Raw genomic sequence first — 18,232 nt, forward strand, 5'->3', positions numbered from 1 at the left:
CTAAACATACACCAGTCCATATTCTCCTTCCATACATCAACCGTGGGCGGCCTCGGGGAGCCCCATAGCTGTGCAATGTTACGCTTAGCCACCATATACCCCAAGGTCACCCACTGCGTCTGTGCTGCATTGCAATCATTCGGTTCCCAGACATTCAACAAACACCTCCTAGCCTCTGGCAACAGGGCCACATGCGTGACCCCCTCCAGTACAGTATGGAGACCGTTCCAGAATCGCACAATCTCCGGACATTGCCACAATATATGAAGGAACGTGCCCGGCAGGCCACATCCACGCTTACACAATCCATCCATCGAATAACCCATACGCAGCAAACCGGGCCCTGTGACATACACTCTATGGAGGATCTTCAGCTGTACAAACCGGAGGCGGGCCGGGATCGCCACCTCCTTCGGGGAGGCCACCGCCGACACCCAGTCCTCATCATCCAGCTCTAAGCCATCGCCTGTCCATGCCTCTCTCAGACGGAGCAGCAAGTCCGCGCGATCGTTGATGAGTTTCTTGTAAATCAAAGAAATAGTGCTGTCGGGCACATAGCCATCCAACACTCTATCCTCCAGTGGAGAATACTCGGGGATGGCAGCAGCGTCCGGAAAAACCGAACACAGCGCATGGTGGACTGGAGCATATCGGAAATACTCTTTATCGTTTAATTTATATTCCTTTTAAGCATTTCAAACGTTTTGAAAGCTCCCTTCACCCAAAGATCACCCACCTTACATATACCAATCATGTCCCATTTCTCAAAGCCTTTCGATCTCCACAAACAGCCCAACCGCCCAGAGGCATACAGCGGCGTTGCCCGAGTCAAGCGATCCCTCCACCCCATCGCAGCATTCGCCGCGTGCCACACATGCACCGCCACCCGCGTGGGTCCCGTCAGCCGCGTGTCCGGGGTCACCGAGTACAGCGCCCTATTATAATCCCCCACCTGGAAGCAGGAATTTATCCATCTCGAAAGCCGGGTTTAAGGCAGGACCATATATCCCGTGGTTCACAGCCGCCAACTGAGACGCCCAATAGTATCGTTTGATATCAGGGAGTGCAACCCCCCCCATCGTACCAAGGAAGCATTAACTTGGCGAGAGCAATCCGCGGCCGCCCGTCCCAAAGCAGTTGACGCTGAAGACCCTCAACCTCCCGGAAATAGCGGGCCGGTACGACATCCAGAGTATTTTGCAAGGCGTGCAAAAAGCGAGGCAGCGACATCATTTTGAACAATGCCGCCCGTCCAAGCGGTGAAAGCGGAAGTCGTCGCCATCTTGCGACGTCGGCCTTCAGCCAATGGAGGGGAGGGAGAAGGTTTCGCTCATAGCGGACCGCGGGATCCAGTGAGATAAAGATTCCCAAATATTTGAACCCCAGGGTAGCAACCTGAACAGGGCAGTCTTGCGGCAGGAGGGGGGCTTCCCCGGAGAGGACGTAGACGCACGATTTGGCCCAGTTGATAACCAGGCCGGAGTTGCGGCCAAAGGAAGTCAACACGTCCACCAATACCATTAGTGACTGTCGGGGGGAAGTGAGATATAGAAGGATGTCGTCCGCGTAAAGGGAGACACGGTCTTCGAATTCCGGCGTCCATCTAATGCCTCGCAACGACGGCTCCCAACGCAGCCAGGCGGCGAGAGGCTCCAAAGAAAGCGCAAAGAGAAGGGGTGATAGCGGACATCCCTGTCGCGTACCCCTCCCCAGTGCGAAGGGAGCCGACACCCTACCATTCACAACCACCTGAGCCAGTGGGTCAGCGTATATTAATTTTACCCAACCAATAAACTCAGGGCCGAATCCAAATTTCGCCAAAATGGCCCAAATATATGGCCACTCCAAAGTGTCGAACGCCATAGTAGCATCTAGAGATGCCAAGATGGCCGGCTCCCGTATAAACTCGGCTCTAGCCAGCACATCGTGTAACCGCCTCAAATTTAGGGCGGTATTCCGATGGGGTATAAAACCGGACTGATCCTGATGAATCAAGTCGCCCGCGACCCGAACCAGTCGTTTAGCCAACACCTTAGCCAGAATTTTGGGTTCTGTGTTCAACAGCGAAATGGGCGCAGCGGTCTCGCGGCTTCCCATCTTTGTGTATCACCACTATGGTGGCGAGGCGTTGGTCAGGGGGAAGGAAGCCCGCCGCACGTGCCGCCGAAAACATGTCACGAAGATACGGCGCTATCTTATCAGGACGTAACTTATATAGTTCAATGGGAAGACCATTAGGACCACCCGCCTTACCAGACGTGATCGAGCGAATGGCCAAAGCAATCTCATCCGACGACAACTTCGCCTCCATCAATGTTGCATCCGCCTCCGATAAGGTTGGCAGTGCGATGTCTCGAAGCAACAGATGAGAATCCTCCTCCGAACGCACGGAAACCGGAGAGTATACCCCGCGGAAGTGATCCGCGAAGCAGTCAACAATCTCTTTAGGGTCAGTCACACGAACTCCATCCATTCTCTCCACAACGGGCACCACCCTGCTCGCTCGCTCCTTCTTATCCAAGCAAGCAATCAACTTCCCGGCCTTATCCCCCCCGTCATACAGACGCCCTTGCTGTTCTCTATACATCCCTTTAGCAGCTTCCGTGACTAGCGCTCTATAATCTGACTGTTTGAGGCTGAGAACATGCAATTTCTCATCAGTAACTCCACGCTCCAAGTCCTCCTCCATTTCAGCTATTTCAGTCTCCAGGCAAACCACCTCAGCTCTCTCGCACCTCTTAGTATGGGAGATAAGAGACAAGGCCTGCCCCCTGACCACCACCTTATAAGCCTCCCATAGGGAGACGGCCGACGACACCGATCCCACATTATCAGTGAAGTAGTGATCAGTGGACTTGACCAACTCCGCGCGGATCTTAGGGTTACGAAGATACCAGGGGCCAATAGGTGCCACTCTTCCCTCTGTGCCAGGGTCAACCCTCAGTTGCAACCATATAGGGGAATGGTCAGAAATACCTCTGGCTACGTGACGCACCTCCCCAATCATCCCCGCTTGGGTCGCCGGCATGAGCATATAGTCGAGTCTCGAGAGACTCCCATGGGCCCCCGAGTGAAAGGTATACTGCGCTTGTCCCGGGTGCATCATTCTCCAGCAATCTACCAGTCCCAAAGTGTCCAAAAAACTCCCCAACCAGGCCTGAGCCCTAGGGAGATCCCTGGGGGGGTGACGGTCCTCCAATCCAGAGACCACGGCATTAAAGTCTCCACCCAGCACCAAAACCCCCCCCAGGAAGCCCCAGAACCAAACGCCCCAAGTCAGCAAATGTAGTCGTCTGCAACCCCGGGGGCACATACACAGCCACCAGTGAGATGGTTCTACCCTCCCATCTTCCCACCAGTGCCACATATCGCCCCCTATCATCGTGAAGCACCTCGTCCACTGCCAGTGGGAGGGAGGTCCTAACTAAGATGCCCACTCCCCTAGAGCCAGAAGTGAAGCCAGAGTGAGCGGTCAGGCGATTGCCCCTCCTATTTAGGGCCTGGAAGGAGTTCCCAACCAAATGTGTCTCCTGCAGGAAAACGATGTCGGGCGAGAGCCGCTTCAAGAACTGTAACACCACCCCGCGCTTGATCCTGTCCCCCAGACCATTCACATTCCACAAAAGGATTCGCAATCCCCTATCCCCCATCCCACTCCCGCACATGAATCCCACATCCCGGAGAGCACAACCCGGAGAAATCAGCAAACAACTTCACATTGCCCTGCGAAACGAAAAAACAACAACCATCCCCAACAACCCCCCTCCCCCACAGACCCAAAACCACAACTCCCCCCTCCCTGCACCCCTGCTTGAGCCCGAACAGCCCCCCCCAACTTGCAGTGTGCCTGTCGCCCTAACATTTACAACAAAAGAACCCCAGAAGGAGGAAAGGACCCCAAAAAGCTACCCGCAACCCCCAGACATTTGAAGGGCATGATGTGCAGGATTAGAGTGTAATTGAGCCAAGGTGCAATGAATAGTCAATCTAGTCCATCGCCAGGAACCAAGTTCTAGTCCTGCTCCACCACATCCCGTCCGCTCTCCTCCGCCCGATCGTCTCGATCCTGTCCCCGCGGTAGGGCATCCAACCAGTCACCAACCGCCTCCGGTCGGTCAAAAAAGTGGGAACGACCCTGGAACTCAACCCGCAACCTCGCAGGGAATAACATCGCGTATTTCAGCTCCATGTCCCTCAGGCGCCGCTTGACACCCAAAAATCCCAGCTGCTATTTCTGGACCGCTTGCGTGAAGTCCGGATAAAAGCTGACATTGGAGTTCTCAAACTTCAGCGGCCCAGCCACCCGTGACGCCTGAAGGATAGCATCTCTATCCCGAAAGTTAAAAAGTCGAGCGATTATAGGCCGCGGGGGAGCACCCACTTTGGGCGCACCACCCGGAATCCTGTGGGCCCGCTCCACCGCAAAGAACTTGCTCAATCCCTTGGGCGCGAGACGGTTGATCACCAGATCCTCCACAAAAAGATCAGCAGCAGATTCCTCCGGTCTTTCCGGCACTCCGATGATACGGACATTGTTCCGTTTAGCCCTGCTTTCCGAATCCTCAAGTCGACGATCAGTCTGGTCACTGGCTAGCCGCAACCGACGGACCTCCGTCTGCAGGGCGGCCACGTCCACAGTTAGGCTCGACGCCGCATGTGACAAGGAGTCGACCCGCTCGTTGGTTTTGGACAGATCTGCCCTGACCAAATTCACATCGATCAGTACCGCGTCCAACTTATGTGCCAGGGTATCAAATCGCTGACCCACAGCAGCCTTCATCTCCTCAATGGCGCCCATAACGTCCTGCAGGGTAAACTCCGACGCCGGGCCCGCCAGCTCTTTAGACCGCTCAGGCGATTTATGCAGGCCAGCGGGGGATCCCTTGAGCTGCGCATAACGGTCCATGTTGTTGGCCTGAGCATAGGATCCCCTCCGGGTTGACTTAGATTTCGACTTGTCCCCTTCGAGTCTCGCCGCCATCGTCCGGAGGCCACCAAGGTTGGCACCCGCCAGCGCCAGGGACAGGGACCCGTTGGCTAAGTTAAGCGGACACTGCGATCGCAGGCAGGACGTCCGTGGATAGTCCGAAGATCGGGCCAGACACTCCGTTGTCCGCGCTCCTCTGAAACACCAGGGTCCCTCAGCCGATCTCAAACAGCAGACTTGAAAACGAAAGTGAAAGTGCGGGGTACGGGGCAGGTCAAGCCCTGCATGCCGCTGTTGTTCACTTCGTACCCGGGCACCTCACCAACTCGAGACCGGGACCTAGGCACCAGCAGGCCGCAAACTTCGGAGGGCAACCATTCGGGTTCCCGGCGTCCGATCAGAATTCGGAAAACGGGTGGCACCTCAGCGCGAATGCATCAGCAAAAGCCCGTCAAATTTACCAGGATTTAGTCAGGATAGACATGGGAGGTTGCGGAGGCCCTCGAGAGCCTTAAGCCTATGCGGCCATCTTGGTTGCGCGCTAGGCTCCTCCCAACTACCAGGTACTTAACCAGATTCCGTGACTCCTGGAAATTAGTGCTACACTTGGCCTCCGTACAATGGCCATTTTCATAGAGTTTCATAGAGAGCTACAATCTGCAGCACACGACTCAATATGGTTTTCCAACCTCTTAAAGCACAGAATCAGCCATGTTGCCGGCGGCAGAGGCTGCTCTTCAGATTTTGGACACGGGCGGCACTGCAGTGCTCTTGCTACTAGATATTAGTGCCGCGTTCGATACTGTGTCCCATAACATCGTAATTGAGAGGCTGTGGAACAGTGGTGTGGGCCACAAAGAGTTGATCTGGATTGCTTCATTTCTGCAGGGACATACTTTTTCTCAAAATTCATTTTTATTAGTCAGCATCAAAAATCAAATGTAATAACACTGGGGTTGTGAGCATGCAAACCCCTAGGACAGAGAAGTTAGCTATTTGCAGTCCAGTTGCTTCAAATTTCAGGGCTCCTGCACGTACCCCTTATTACTGTGGAGAAGATGCTCAGGAAACGCTTATGTCGATTTGGTTATCCTCATGGAGCTTAGAGTTGAAAGAGGTGCATAGCCCTTAGGGAGGGTGGTAATACCGCTGATGGGAGGCCTCGGGACAGGTAAGTGACCAGTGGGCCCCATTTATGTTCAAAATTCTTATATTCATCCCCGAAAATGTCAGCCAGGCGATACATGGAGAGTATCCTCCATAGACATGAGGGCCAAAGTGATAAGGCTGGACCGCCTTTCTTTTTCCAAGCAGCCGCAATTGTAAGTTTAGCTGCTCCCAGTCCAGCCCACATGATTGCCTTGTCAGCTCTAGTTTGGTGTTCCAGCTCGGGATCTTTAATACCAAATAGAGCCCCCTCTATGGTCATCAAGATGGGGTATCCTAGGATTTCTTTACTGTGAGACAGAATTTCCTCCCAGAATGGCCGGATGCTTGGGCATTCCCACTAGATGTGTCAGAAATCTCCTTGCATTCACAGCCCTGCCAGCAGAAATCAGAGGTATCAAGGAAAATTCGTTTGAGCTTAGTGGGGTATAGATACCAGTCTAGAAGTGTCTTATAGTGGGCCTCACGTAGTGCAACAGAGTGATTGTGGCTGGAAATGTCTCCCCAAATATGTTTCCATTCTTCTCCTGTAATGTCTCGCCCTAGGACCTGTTCCCAAAAGTGCATGTAGCGAGCTTGGGGGGCCTGTAGGGTACTCAATAGCAGAGCGTATAGGGAAGAAATGGCCCCTTTCATAGTACAAGCCTTCAGAACTAATCTCTCTAAGGCCGTCAGTTCCCTAGTGCAAAAAGAACTATTGATTGACGGAATGCAGAACAAATCAAAACATTCACCCCCAGTCAATAGCTCTGGGTTGAATCCATCATTCTTTTGCTCACCATGCCACCCCAGTTTAGACCTGGCCATATGCAAATCAGTCTTGACCCTGTGCCTCATGGGAACACTCCAGCCTGAACTGCCAAGCCAGGTCCTCCCTGGACCAGAAACAAGCATCCTAGGACCGGTTTCGGGGTTTCACCCCTCTTCCATTAGGATAGCTTGATTCGAGTGGCATGGAGAGCACAGGACTCACGTCTGAGCATACCCATCCCACACGGGGTGACAAATACAAAAAGAACTTTTGATGGACGGAATGCAGAACAAATCAAAACATTCACCCCCAGTCAAGAGAAAGTATGACATTGTTCTGCATTCTGTCCATCAACTGTTGTTTTTGCATTTGTCACCCCGAGTGGGACGGGTATGCTCAGACATGAGTCCCGTGCTGTCCATGCCACTGGAAGCAAGCTATCCTGGCTGAAGAGGGGTGAAACCCCAAAACCGGTCCTAGGATGCTTGGTTCCAGTCCAGGGAGGACCTGGCTTGGCGGTTCGGGCTGGACTGTTCCCATGAGGCACAGGGTCAAGACTGATTTGCTTATGGCTGGGTTCAAACTGGAATGGATGGTAAGCAAAAAAACGATGGATTTCGGCCCAGATCTCTGTACTGGGGTGAATGTATGACATTGTTCTGCATTCTGTCCATCAACTGTTTTTGCATTTGTCAGTTCCCTAGTGGCTGCCTCCCGTATATGTGGTTGCATGGCCCAGTGTTTAAGCTGGAGGTAGTGTTCGCAGGGAGGGATCTGGAATTCTCTTTTACAGCTATCAAACGTCAGTATATCATAGTTGTGGAAGAGATCTGAGAGCTTAAGGCAGCCGCTCTCCTTCCAACAATCAAATGGTCCTTCGTGTAAGGCTGGGGGGAAGGCTGGGTTAAAGTGCATTGGCACGTATGGGGAGGGGAAAGTGGTCCATCCCGGTCTTCTTGAAATGTGATCCCAAACGACGAGAGTGGTACAAGTGGGGGTGCTAAGATATGCATTTGCCGGTCTGTCTTTCTTGGGCTTGCAAAGGACATCCCAGATAGAGCGGCCCACTGTGGCCCGGTCCATATGGAGCCAGTGTTTCTCGGATTCCCTTGCAGACCATTCCAATACTACACGTAATTGTGCCGCTTGATAATATAATGTGAAGTCCGGTAGAGCCACACCCCCCTCTTTCTTCGGTCGCCGCAGCTCATGAAATGGTAAATGAGCCCTCCCTCCTTGCCAAATAAAGTTGGTGGTCAATGAACGTAAACGGGCCAATAATTCCCGGGGAAGCTCGATGGGAGAGCTTGAAAGAGATAAAGAAACTTCGGCAGGACAGTCATTTTGACTGCGTTTATTCGCCCGAGCCAAGAGATGTAGAGCGGTTTCCATGTCTTAAAATCTTGTTGTGTCTGGGACACGAGGACTGGATAGTTAGCTTTGTAAAGGTCACCAACTTTAGGCGTAAGATAGACGCCCAGGTAGGAGGGTGTGTGTCGCCCATTGGAAGGGAGTTTGGCCCCTTAGTCTCGCTGCTTCTGGATCACAGAGTGTAAGGTTGAGAATGGAGGATTTGGTAAGGTTAACTTTAAAGCAAGCCAGAAGGGAGGTGGCAGGGTCCCGGAGGGTTAGTAAGAAATCATCAGCGAATAAGGATGCCTTATGGTCCGTGCCACCGAAGTGTATTCCCCGGATCTCCCCATTGGCTCAGATACTCTCGGCCAGGGAGGGACATACTTTTTAAGTATTACAAAAACCCCATCAGTCAGAAATGCTCCCATTGAAACAAGGAGTGTCGCAGGGCCAATCTTATAGACCAACTTTGCGTAATGTGTAAATGCAACGCTATGGATTCACCATCATCGCATATGCAAATGACAAACAGCTTTTACAGAATTTGGCCCACATGGCCTCCGCCCTATGCCTCTGCTTTGCAGAGGTTGCTAGATGGATGGACCTGAATTGTCTCTAGTTCAACGCGGGGATAACCGAGGTTCGGATCCTGGGCAATCAAGCAGATATTATGTCCACTGCAAGGTAGCCTCAAGAGTTAGGTCCAGTTCCTGCCCACAAACCTAAAGTTAAGAACCTTGGTGAATGATTTGATGATAAAATGTCGTTTGATAGTCAAGTCAAAGCAGTGGCAGGAAAATGTTTTGCATTGCTCAAGATGATGATTAAAATCCTGTGCCTGTTGACAGAGTAGGCAAATAAACAGCCGTTATCCAGGCCTTGATTATTTAATGACTAGATTAGCACAATGTTTTGTACCTTGGACTCACTCATGGATGAATTAAAAGACTCCAGAGAGTGGAAAACTCTGCGGGTCACCTATTATTGACTTAACCAAGGCGTGCATCAATTGGGATCGCGCTTAGGGAATTACATTGGCTGCCAGTAAAGCAGAGATCATCTTTCAAAGCTTTGTGATACTGCCACAAAGCTTTTACCAACAAAGGGCGAGAAAACCTTCAATCCCTAGTGAAGCTGTATGTACCTTCTAGGAATTTAAGATCAGCAGGGGAGGTGCTAGCGATGGTTCCAAAGGTAAAGAAAATGCACTATGGAGGGAGTTCTTTTAGCTATTTGGTGGTAAAGCTGTTGAATGCATTGCCCCTATCGGTTTCTCAGGTACAATCAAAAGCGCATTTTAGGAAGAAACTCAAAACTTGTTTTCTTGGAGCAGGATGCTCAAGAGTTTGTAAGTGGTATGTAGGGTGAGGAAACCTGCTTCCAACCCTGGGACACCTCTTGTGAGGTAGCTATGTACTTTATAAACTGTAATATTATTATTAATGTATAACGTTAGCAATGAAGCATGCAGACTGTTTTAAAGCATCTTATTGAATGTTTCATACCATTACATGTTTGTTATTAACACATAATCATACAGATAGGATTATTTATACTACCATAATTTTCTAGAGAATGGGCTATGCAGTTCTTTAGGGTTTTTTACAATTTTAATGATGTTAATTAATTCGACGCAATAAAGAATGACTTATTAATTGCAAGTACATGGTGGCTATATTTAGGTGGGGACGTGTGTTCTTTTTATTCTTTTTTTGTGGTATATTGTTAGAAATTGATTATATACATTGAGCGACTACCCATCTCAAAGAATAATTACTAGTTTACAACCCATGTCATGGTGAACCTTCAAAGTCACTAAATTAAAGTGAGCAAAACCCCCTGGTAGATTTGGCGCACACAATAGACAGACTTAATTTAGGGCAATGTGTAAAGTATGTATGCAGTACTAAAACAGAAATGGGGTCAAAATGCAAAACAATAGAAATCCACCTGAATTAGAAAAATTGTGTAAAATGTTATAAACAAAATGACACCAAAGTTACAAGAATCCAACAGGGGGAATAGGAGATGTGAATTATTAAACATTTAAATAGAAATTGCACCAAAAAGCACAAAGCACCAATGATAATCAAAGGTTACAGTAGACCGGGAGCTAGATGCAGTTTGAGGCTGACTGTGATGGAGCACGGGTCGGATCGTCCATCCAGATTTGTTTTGGTCGCAGTTTTTACCCACTGCCTTAGTCCTTTAAATCTCAATTCACTACAGGGGTACACTTTTAATACACCACAGGACCTCATGGCTCACTGGATGTCAGGCAGAGGCCAACAGAATGGTCTAGTCGCCACTGGGCAGATGGGTGCTTCCAAGAAAAGGCCTCCTGCAGCTTCTCTCCCTGTAGCCATATAGAAGGTCAGCCAATAGACCCTAGAGTGCACTTGTTTGCACAGGGTACAAGCAGGAGTACGTCCAGTTCTTTAGGACCTCTCTCATATTGTAGGCAGCATGTCAAATCCTCTTCTGATCTTCCAAAGGTCCAGGAAACATTCTGAAGTGAATGCCTGGAAATGCCACGTTTATGCCTGTCACTAGCTAGTGGAAGGGAATTGCTTCTGGGCATGCCCTAACCACTGGGGTAAAAGTTCCTGTATCCTACCCTACCCACTTTGTACATTTTGAATATGATGAAACTTGGTATCTGAGGGCTGAGAATGTGTGGGGAGTGTAGTATGGTAATAGTAGTGTCCTCCCACATTTAACACTAAAATACAGTATGAGGCAGCCACTGTACCTACAACAAACCCAGAGACAGATGTCTGGTAGGACACCAGCAGAGTCCTTGAGTAACCAGACAGTGGATCCACAAGAACTCTCTTTGCTTCCTTTTCCTTTTAACCTTACAAGTAACTTAACTTTTCCTTGATTTTTCTTAAAAAGTCAACTTCACCATTGAATTGGATTTTTAATAACTAATAAAATAGTTGTTTTGTGATTTTTCTAGCTGGTCTTATTCCCAAGATACAGTATTAATATTTTAATCTGTTCTCTTCTTTTCTACATAGAACGGCTAACCCTGCCACAGTTAAAATAGCTTTTGGGTGCTAGTCACAGTAAGGACATACTGACATTACGTTTACTACATGCCCTACTTTTAAATACCATGCACTCTGACTAGTGGGCTACAAGGCCTACTACATAGGGGTGACATTAATATTTAAAATCAAGGTTTTGACCTGTCAAAAGAGGTTGACAGGTAGAATTGCAGTCTTAACACTGTTACAGTTAGGCTACAATGGTAGCCCTGAAGCCATGTTTGCACTACCTCTGTAGTGGATGATACAAAAGGTGCTGCAGTCCAGTAGTTACATTTTACTTACAAACCCTGGCCATACTTTGTACCATATACTATGGATTTATTGTTAAACTCAATAGGCCAATTATAGCTATGTTAATTCAACCATGTTTATTGAATACAGGGAGTACAGGCATCTTAGTACTGGTAGCAGAGGTAAAGTTCACAGAGTTCTAAAGTCAGCAAAAATTGATAGGGCAAATTTCAGGGGGTATACGATGAAAAAGATGGTCACTTCCTATAAATATGCATGCAATGAAAACAAACATTTACATTAAACATTGCAGCAGAATGACAATTATTTCTATTCCTTTCTGCCTTTGCCACTATATTCCTATTGGTCTCTTCCTCCTTCTTTCTCCCTTTTTTATCTTTCTCTCTGTTTCTCAGGCTTGATGTCTGGTGATGAAAAATAAGTTCTGATAAACCTGCATCATCCACAACTATCTGCACAAACTAAGCACTGAAAGATGGGCTGTGAATGTGGCGGCTATGGATAGAGCAGCTAGGCCTCACCGGAGAGAGCATCAAATGGTCTGGCTTGAATAAACAGGAAACCCAGAAAAAGGGAAAATAACTGAGCAGCTTCTGTATGCATAACAAACCCAGGAAAAAGAAAAAAAAAAAGAGGCTTACCTTAAAAAGTATGTGTCCTCTAACCAGGAGATCCAGTGCTCCCTGGCTGCTGTTTTTGCAGGTTTTAAGGAGGATAAAGACACATTCATAGAGGCTGGAGAAAAAGCATAAAGTATCATGAGAGTTTATAAACCCAAAATAAATCAACAATGAATTTGAATTCAAATGGTATAAGGATAGTTTGCTGGCAGCACTAGAATGGGTTTCTAGGTGACGATAGACAAAAATCAAAATATTAATTTAATAAGTAACAGCACGAGATTCTCTCTTGAAGTGACTGATGCAGAGGCACTTTAAATTGGTAACGTTTACCTCATAATGGTGACAGGTGATCATCTTAATTCTAAAATACCTTGGGCACAATTTACTAATTAAATATAAAAGTATAGGTGCAGATTTTGATCTCCTCCTGAGCATACTTTCACGTTTTTTTATAATTCACCAACATTCGCAGTAGTATTTCTGGAAAACTGTGCCAGTGCAAGATTACCAGGCAAACTATTGAGAATATCATGTGACAATTCTTACAGGGTGCTGCTGTATTTGCTGTTGAATTATACATAGTGTAGATTCGACCCAGTGAGCCCATAATCAAAGTAATCAAAGACTGTTAAGGGCTTATCTGCGACAGAGAGAGGTGGTTCTATATCAAGTTCAGATAATTTATTAAATAGATTCAATTGCTTAGCGTTAGAATGTATCCCTTGAGTGCTTGATGTAGGACTAAAGTAAAGTGAATTAAACATGTCAATTTTCTTTAAATAAAGTAAATAAATTTCCAGTTATCCTGAGAATAAGTGAGTCAATCATAAACTGATTTAGGCTTTTATTAAAGTCATGCTAAGTTTCTAATTTACATCTCCATCAGACTGTTTCAGGGAATAATTATGTTGATAGCACGAAATTGAGTGAACCTAACTCTAGAAATTAAATAAATGAGCAATAGTGGTCTTGAGTCTGAGTTTTCTGCTACTTTATGGGTCCACGTCCTTCATGTCCAAGATTTACAATTTTATCGTATCATTCCAATGCAGCCTTATTGTCCTCATATTTTCCTCATGCTTTCCTTTACTTTGGAATCATTGTGTGAGTGGCATGGAGACTATAGTGGTTCAAGCCATTTAACTCTGGCGAAATGGAAATTATTAGAATACACTATATACTACAGTGATGGAGCAACTTTTAAAACTATGTTACATCTTCAAGATACCTTGCCTTACCAACCTTTTCACACTTTTCTACTATTTAGAAGGAGCAAAGACTAGGGGATTAGAGGGCCTATGGTATAATAAAGGGAAGTTCTGGTTCCCACCCACCATCACATATCCATACAAAAATATACATGCATATATACACACACATGTGTATATATCAATATATATATATATATATATATATATATATATATATATATATATATATACATACACACACATATATATACACATACACACACAATCTCTCTCTCTCTCCCCCCCTACTGGCGGTCGCCAGTAGGTTGTAGTATTTCGGACCTAGTTTCCAAAAGGACAAGCATTTTTTGACTTGGTTATAACTTTGGTGTCGTTTAACCAATCTTCAAGAAATTTACTAGGTATGTTCTGGCTGTCATGGAAAGTTTGGGAATGATCCGTGCATTGGGGACAGAGAATTTGGGGCATAAAATAAGATTGGGTAAGTAATGTTAATAACCATTAGAACCTTTAGCCCCACCTACAACCTGAACCGCTGAACGTACCGACACCAAATTTGGCAGGGAGGTAGATGTCAGTTCAAGGAAGTACCTTTTGCTTATTTGGTGTAAATCTATTTAGTAGTTTTTCAGAAATGTAAGTTTAAAATTATAGTGATATGTCTGGGCGTGGATATTTCACAGTAGTTTCATGATGAATCGCGAATGCACGCACCAACGGGAAGGCTCTGATTGGCTGGACGTAACCTGAACAGAAAGTTGCGGCCGCCATTTTATCTATCGGGAATGGTTGGCGGGGCTGAAAATTTGTGTGAAAGCCCACATAAGGGGTCAGGGTGGAGATACTCTGACTCCATGTTTGAGAAATGGAGGTGTTACTGACACAAGTTATGTGTCCACATTTTTTTTTTATCGCGCTCGATATAAGCGCCGCCGCCGCAACCACTAGCATTGCCCCCCGTGTACCATCACAGAGACATCACGACGTCATCGTGAATATTGATGGAAGTGTATAAAAAATATATCAGGGAATTATTAATACCCATTTTTATAGAGATATTGAGATACTAATAAATGTTTTATAGAGTTCTTTATATAATGAGTTATGTACAGTGATGGTAAAAATTAAATAGTTGTAATTTTTTCAATGTGGTTGTGGCTATTGAATTCCTGCTTTAGCTTTCTGCTTTCGTGACGTAACGTAGGCGGTAACGATAACCAACTTCATCGCACTCTCCGGCCTCACCACGAAAACTGTTTTAGAGATGGTTGCTCTAGAGATACACTAGAAAAACATGAGTTTGAAGTGTACAGCAATAAACACCTAGTATGTAAAATACTGTTAAATGAGTGTATATATGTTTTTTACACTTTAGGGAAAAAACACGATTGTCGCGGTGAACGAAGTCATTGCGACATCCCAAATAACTGCGATAACAGAAAAAGGTCTGAAAAATGGTTTTTAAAGAAACTTAGTAAAAAAAATATGACTTTATAAATGTTTTGAAAGAAGTATGTAAATAGTAATATGTGTAGGGCAATGTTCCAAATGGATTTTTTTACATATTATTTTTGGATGTGTTGGTGGCCATTTAATATCTACTTATGCTTTCCGTTTTCGCAACGTGTTCGGGAAGGGGGGGGGGGATTGTCTCTTCATCACGAAGACCACCAAAAATGAAAGGAAAAAAAACTTTTAGAAAAAGACTTCACAATATTTCGGGTACTATGTTGGCTCTGACAAGAGCTGTTGTGCTGGTTGTGTAAATATGGCTGCCATACTTACGACCAGATGCAGAGTTTCAGGTTATTTAGAAACACCCTGTTGCTTTCATCTGTGAAGGGTATTCCATTTCTATAAATTCTATGCATGTCAAAACGCAGATTGTTGTTATAGAAACAGCCCATGCGATGGTCTCTGAGGAATGCAGGAAGTTTTATTAACATATTCCCTGGCTTTGTCAATCTGTGGACAGAATTGTTCGACCCCTTCCATTTCTGTCTTTGGCATATATTACAGGGGTGAAACCCCGAAACCGGTCATAGGATGCTTGTTTCCAGTATAGGGAGGACCAGGCCTGGCAGTTCGGCTGGACTGTTTCTATTGGGTGCAGAGTCATGGTGAGCAAAAAAACAATGGATTTAGGCCCCGGTCTTTGTACTGGGGTGAATGTTTGACATTGTTCTGCATTCTGTCCATCAATTGTTCTTTTGGCATATGTCACCCAGAGTGGGACGGGTATGCCCAGATGTGGATCCTTTGCTCTCCATGCTACTGGAGTCAAGCTATCTTGGCTGATGAGGGGTGAAACCCCGAAACCGGTCCTAGGATGCTTGTTTCCAGTCCAGGGAGGACCTGGCCTGGCAATTCAGGCTGGACTGTTCCCATTGGGTGCAGGGTCAAGACTGATTTTCATATGGCTGGGTTCAAACTGGAATGGCATGGTGAGCAAAAAACAATGGATTTAGACCTAGATCCCTGTACTGGGGTAAATGTTTGACATTGCTCTGCATTCTGTCCATCAATTATTCTTTTTGCATATATTACAGTACACCAAGACAGTGTGAGGGAAAAGCGAGATCAGTTTTTCAAACGTCTTTATCATTAGGATTTCCAGCTCTACCCCAGTCAATGTGCCTAGGTCCTTGCCACCACAGTGCACAAGCATGAGGTGAGGAGCTTTTGAATTCACAATGGATTTAACTAAAGCCAGCAATTGATGAAACTTTAACCCGCCCAGGCCAAACCAAGTAATCTGCACATTTGGTAAACCCAAGTCCCTGTCAATACCTCTCTTTGTAGCCTCCTAAGCCCACTAGATATAGCTGTCGCCCACCATCCATACTCTAAGTATTTTGAAGTGAAGGAGCAATAATAGTCAGGAGAAGGCTGGAGCTGAATGAGGTAGTTTTCCAAAGAAAAAGCAGTTAAAATGGAGGGGTTTAAAAAATATATATATTTCATTGGAGGTTGTCAGCATGATAGTGAATATAATTCGGTAGTGTTTTGGATGCCTTAACAAGAAGTCTTATTATTGGATGTTGTTTAAAAAAAGAAATGTAATACAGACATGGATGTGCTTTTGAATCTGCGGAGTAAAGCACACCTGATGTATCTTATTTGGAATCAGAATGTTCATTTTAGAATGTGCTGTGAAATTGAGACCTCCTGGTTCCACTGGGTTGCTAGGTGCACTGAGCTAAGAGTGTGTTGGGGAGGAAGGGTGTTAAAGAGACAGAACATTTTTTTTCAAAGTCGAGGAGTGATGACACAATTTAAGTAATGGCAAGTTTTAATTTCCAACTCAGGAATATTTCATAAACGGTTGTGTAGTATTTAAATTAAATTAACCTATAGGTTTGAACTCCCGTTTTTTTTGCGATTACTGCACAATGATCGTGAAAACATTGCGAAAATAGGCAGACAGGAACCTTGTTTTGAAAGAGAGGGAAAGGTTTAACATATGCTAACCATTCACAAGTGGAGATGCAGTAGTCTAAAATGAAAGACATGATTTCATTTGCTGCCTTTCTCATGATGATAGAGTGGAAAGTTGAAGAGGTTGTCATTTTAGAGTTGTTTTGTACGAGAGTTGCACCATTCTTGAGTTACAAATCCTAACAGTGTCAAAAGTATACACAGAGTGCGCCTAAAACAACAATATAATCTACAAACTCAATTTACTGGTATGTATATAACTTTTTAATAATATGAAAAAAATTGAAATTAGAAATGAAGATGTATATGGGAGTTTGATTAAAAGGAGAATCACAGTGATGTAAAAAAACATATATATCAGATGAACTCTATTAGAGGGTATGAGTTTAAGAGGTTAGTGGTGAATGTTTTGGGAAGTAAGAGAAAAATTAATAGTTTCTCTTCTATTACATAGTGTATTTTATTGAAAAATAACAGTATAGTCTAGTGGAAAGTTGCAATGAGGAATTAAAAATGTTCAAACGTCTAAACGTCACGTGCAGAATAGATACATCTGTTATTTGCCTTCTGGGAGTTGTAGTAGTTTTAGTAACATTATTAAACAGGAAAAGTGTAGTAGGAAATAAAAGATGAGAACATGTTGTCCGCCTGTATATATATTAGAAAGAAGCAATACTTGTTAGGTATGTATTGGGAAGTGTTTGTCATTGTGGTTTTTAACTTATGACATCTTTGCATATGCTTAGATGGTGCGATGTGTTTTGTGTGGTTGCACGTACCTGTATATAGGGCAGGACTTTTAAGTTTACTTAAAGATGCAGAGAGGTATATATGTTGGGAAAGATAGCTCGAAGGTGTACATCTAATAAGAAATCGCATATATGTTTATATGGTGATCTATATTCAGTAAGGCTGATGAAAATATCAAGTATATGGTGAGGGTAGTTTTTTTCTTTAAACATGGTTTGTTTAAAATTGAGGCAGATTAATAGTGCTGAATGCCTCGATAGTTCTTGCGTGAGCTATATTTTGAGTGTAACATTTGTTTGAGATATGCTGAATATATGTTTTAAAAGCAGGAATAGTATTTGAGAAATTATATTAGGTAGGTCATTCGCAAAATGTTTTGTGCTGTGTAGTTATCTAAACATTTAGGCACTACCTGTCCACTCAACCTAAAACAAATGGGCAGTATCCAATTGCTGAAACACTATTCATGTACTCATCCAATGGGCTAGGTGCTATGCGTGGGCTTAAACAATCATGTATGCACTATCCATGCACTCTATAAATCACCTATATACTATGTATGCACTCTTGCAATTATCCAGGCGCTAAAGTCGCACTCATTTAATCATTCCCCTAGTATCTATGCATGTATTGAATTATTGAAGCATTAGTTGCACACTTGTCTAATCATTCATGCTCTACTCTACTCATACACTCATCCAGAC

The 18,232-nt window shown here is 45.3% G+C and overlaps 1 protein-coding gene across 1 annotated transcript in view; it reads right to left on the minus strand.

The window, feature by feature from the left end:
- Window positions 1-18,232, minus strand: part of AFF1 (ALF transcription elongation factor 1) — a 957,397-nt gene that overhangs the window by 733,770 nt on the left and 205,395 nt on the right. The window contains exon 2 of the mRNA XM_085636540.1: window positions 12,148-12,241. The gene's annotated coding sequence lies outside the window, so the exon portion shown is untranslated. The remainder of the gene's footprint in view (window positions 1-12,147; window positions 12,242-18,232) is intronic.

Source organism: Triturus cristatus, chromosome 2_1, assembly GCF_964204655.1.
Source record: "Triturus cristatus chromosome 2_1, aTriCri1.1, whole genome shotgun sequence".
NCBI classification, from domain to species: Eukaryota; Metazoa; Chordata; class Amphibia; order Caudata; family Salamandridae; genus Triturus; species Triturus cristatus.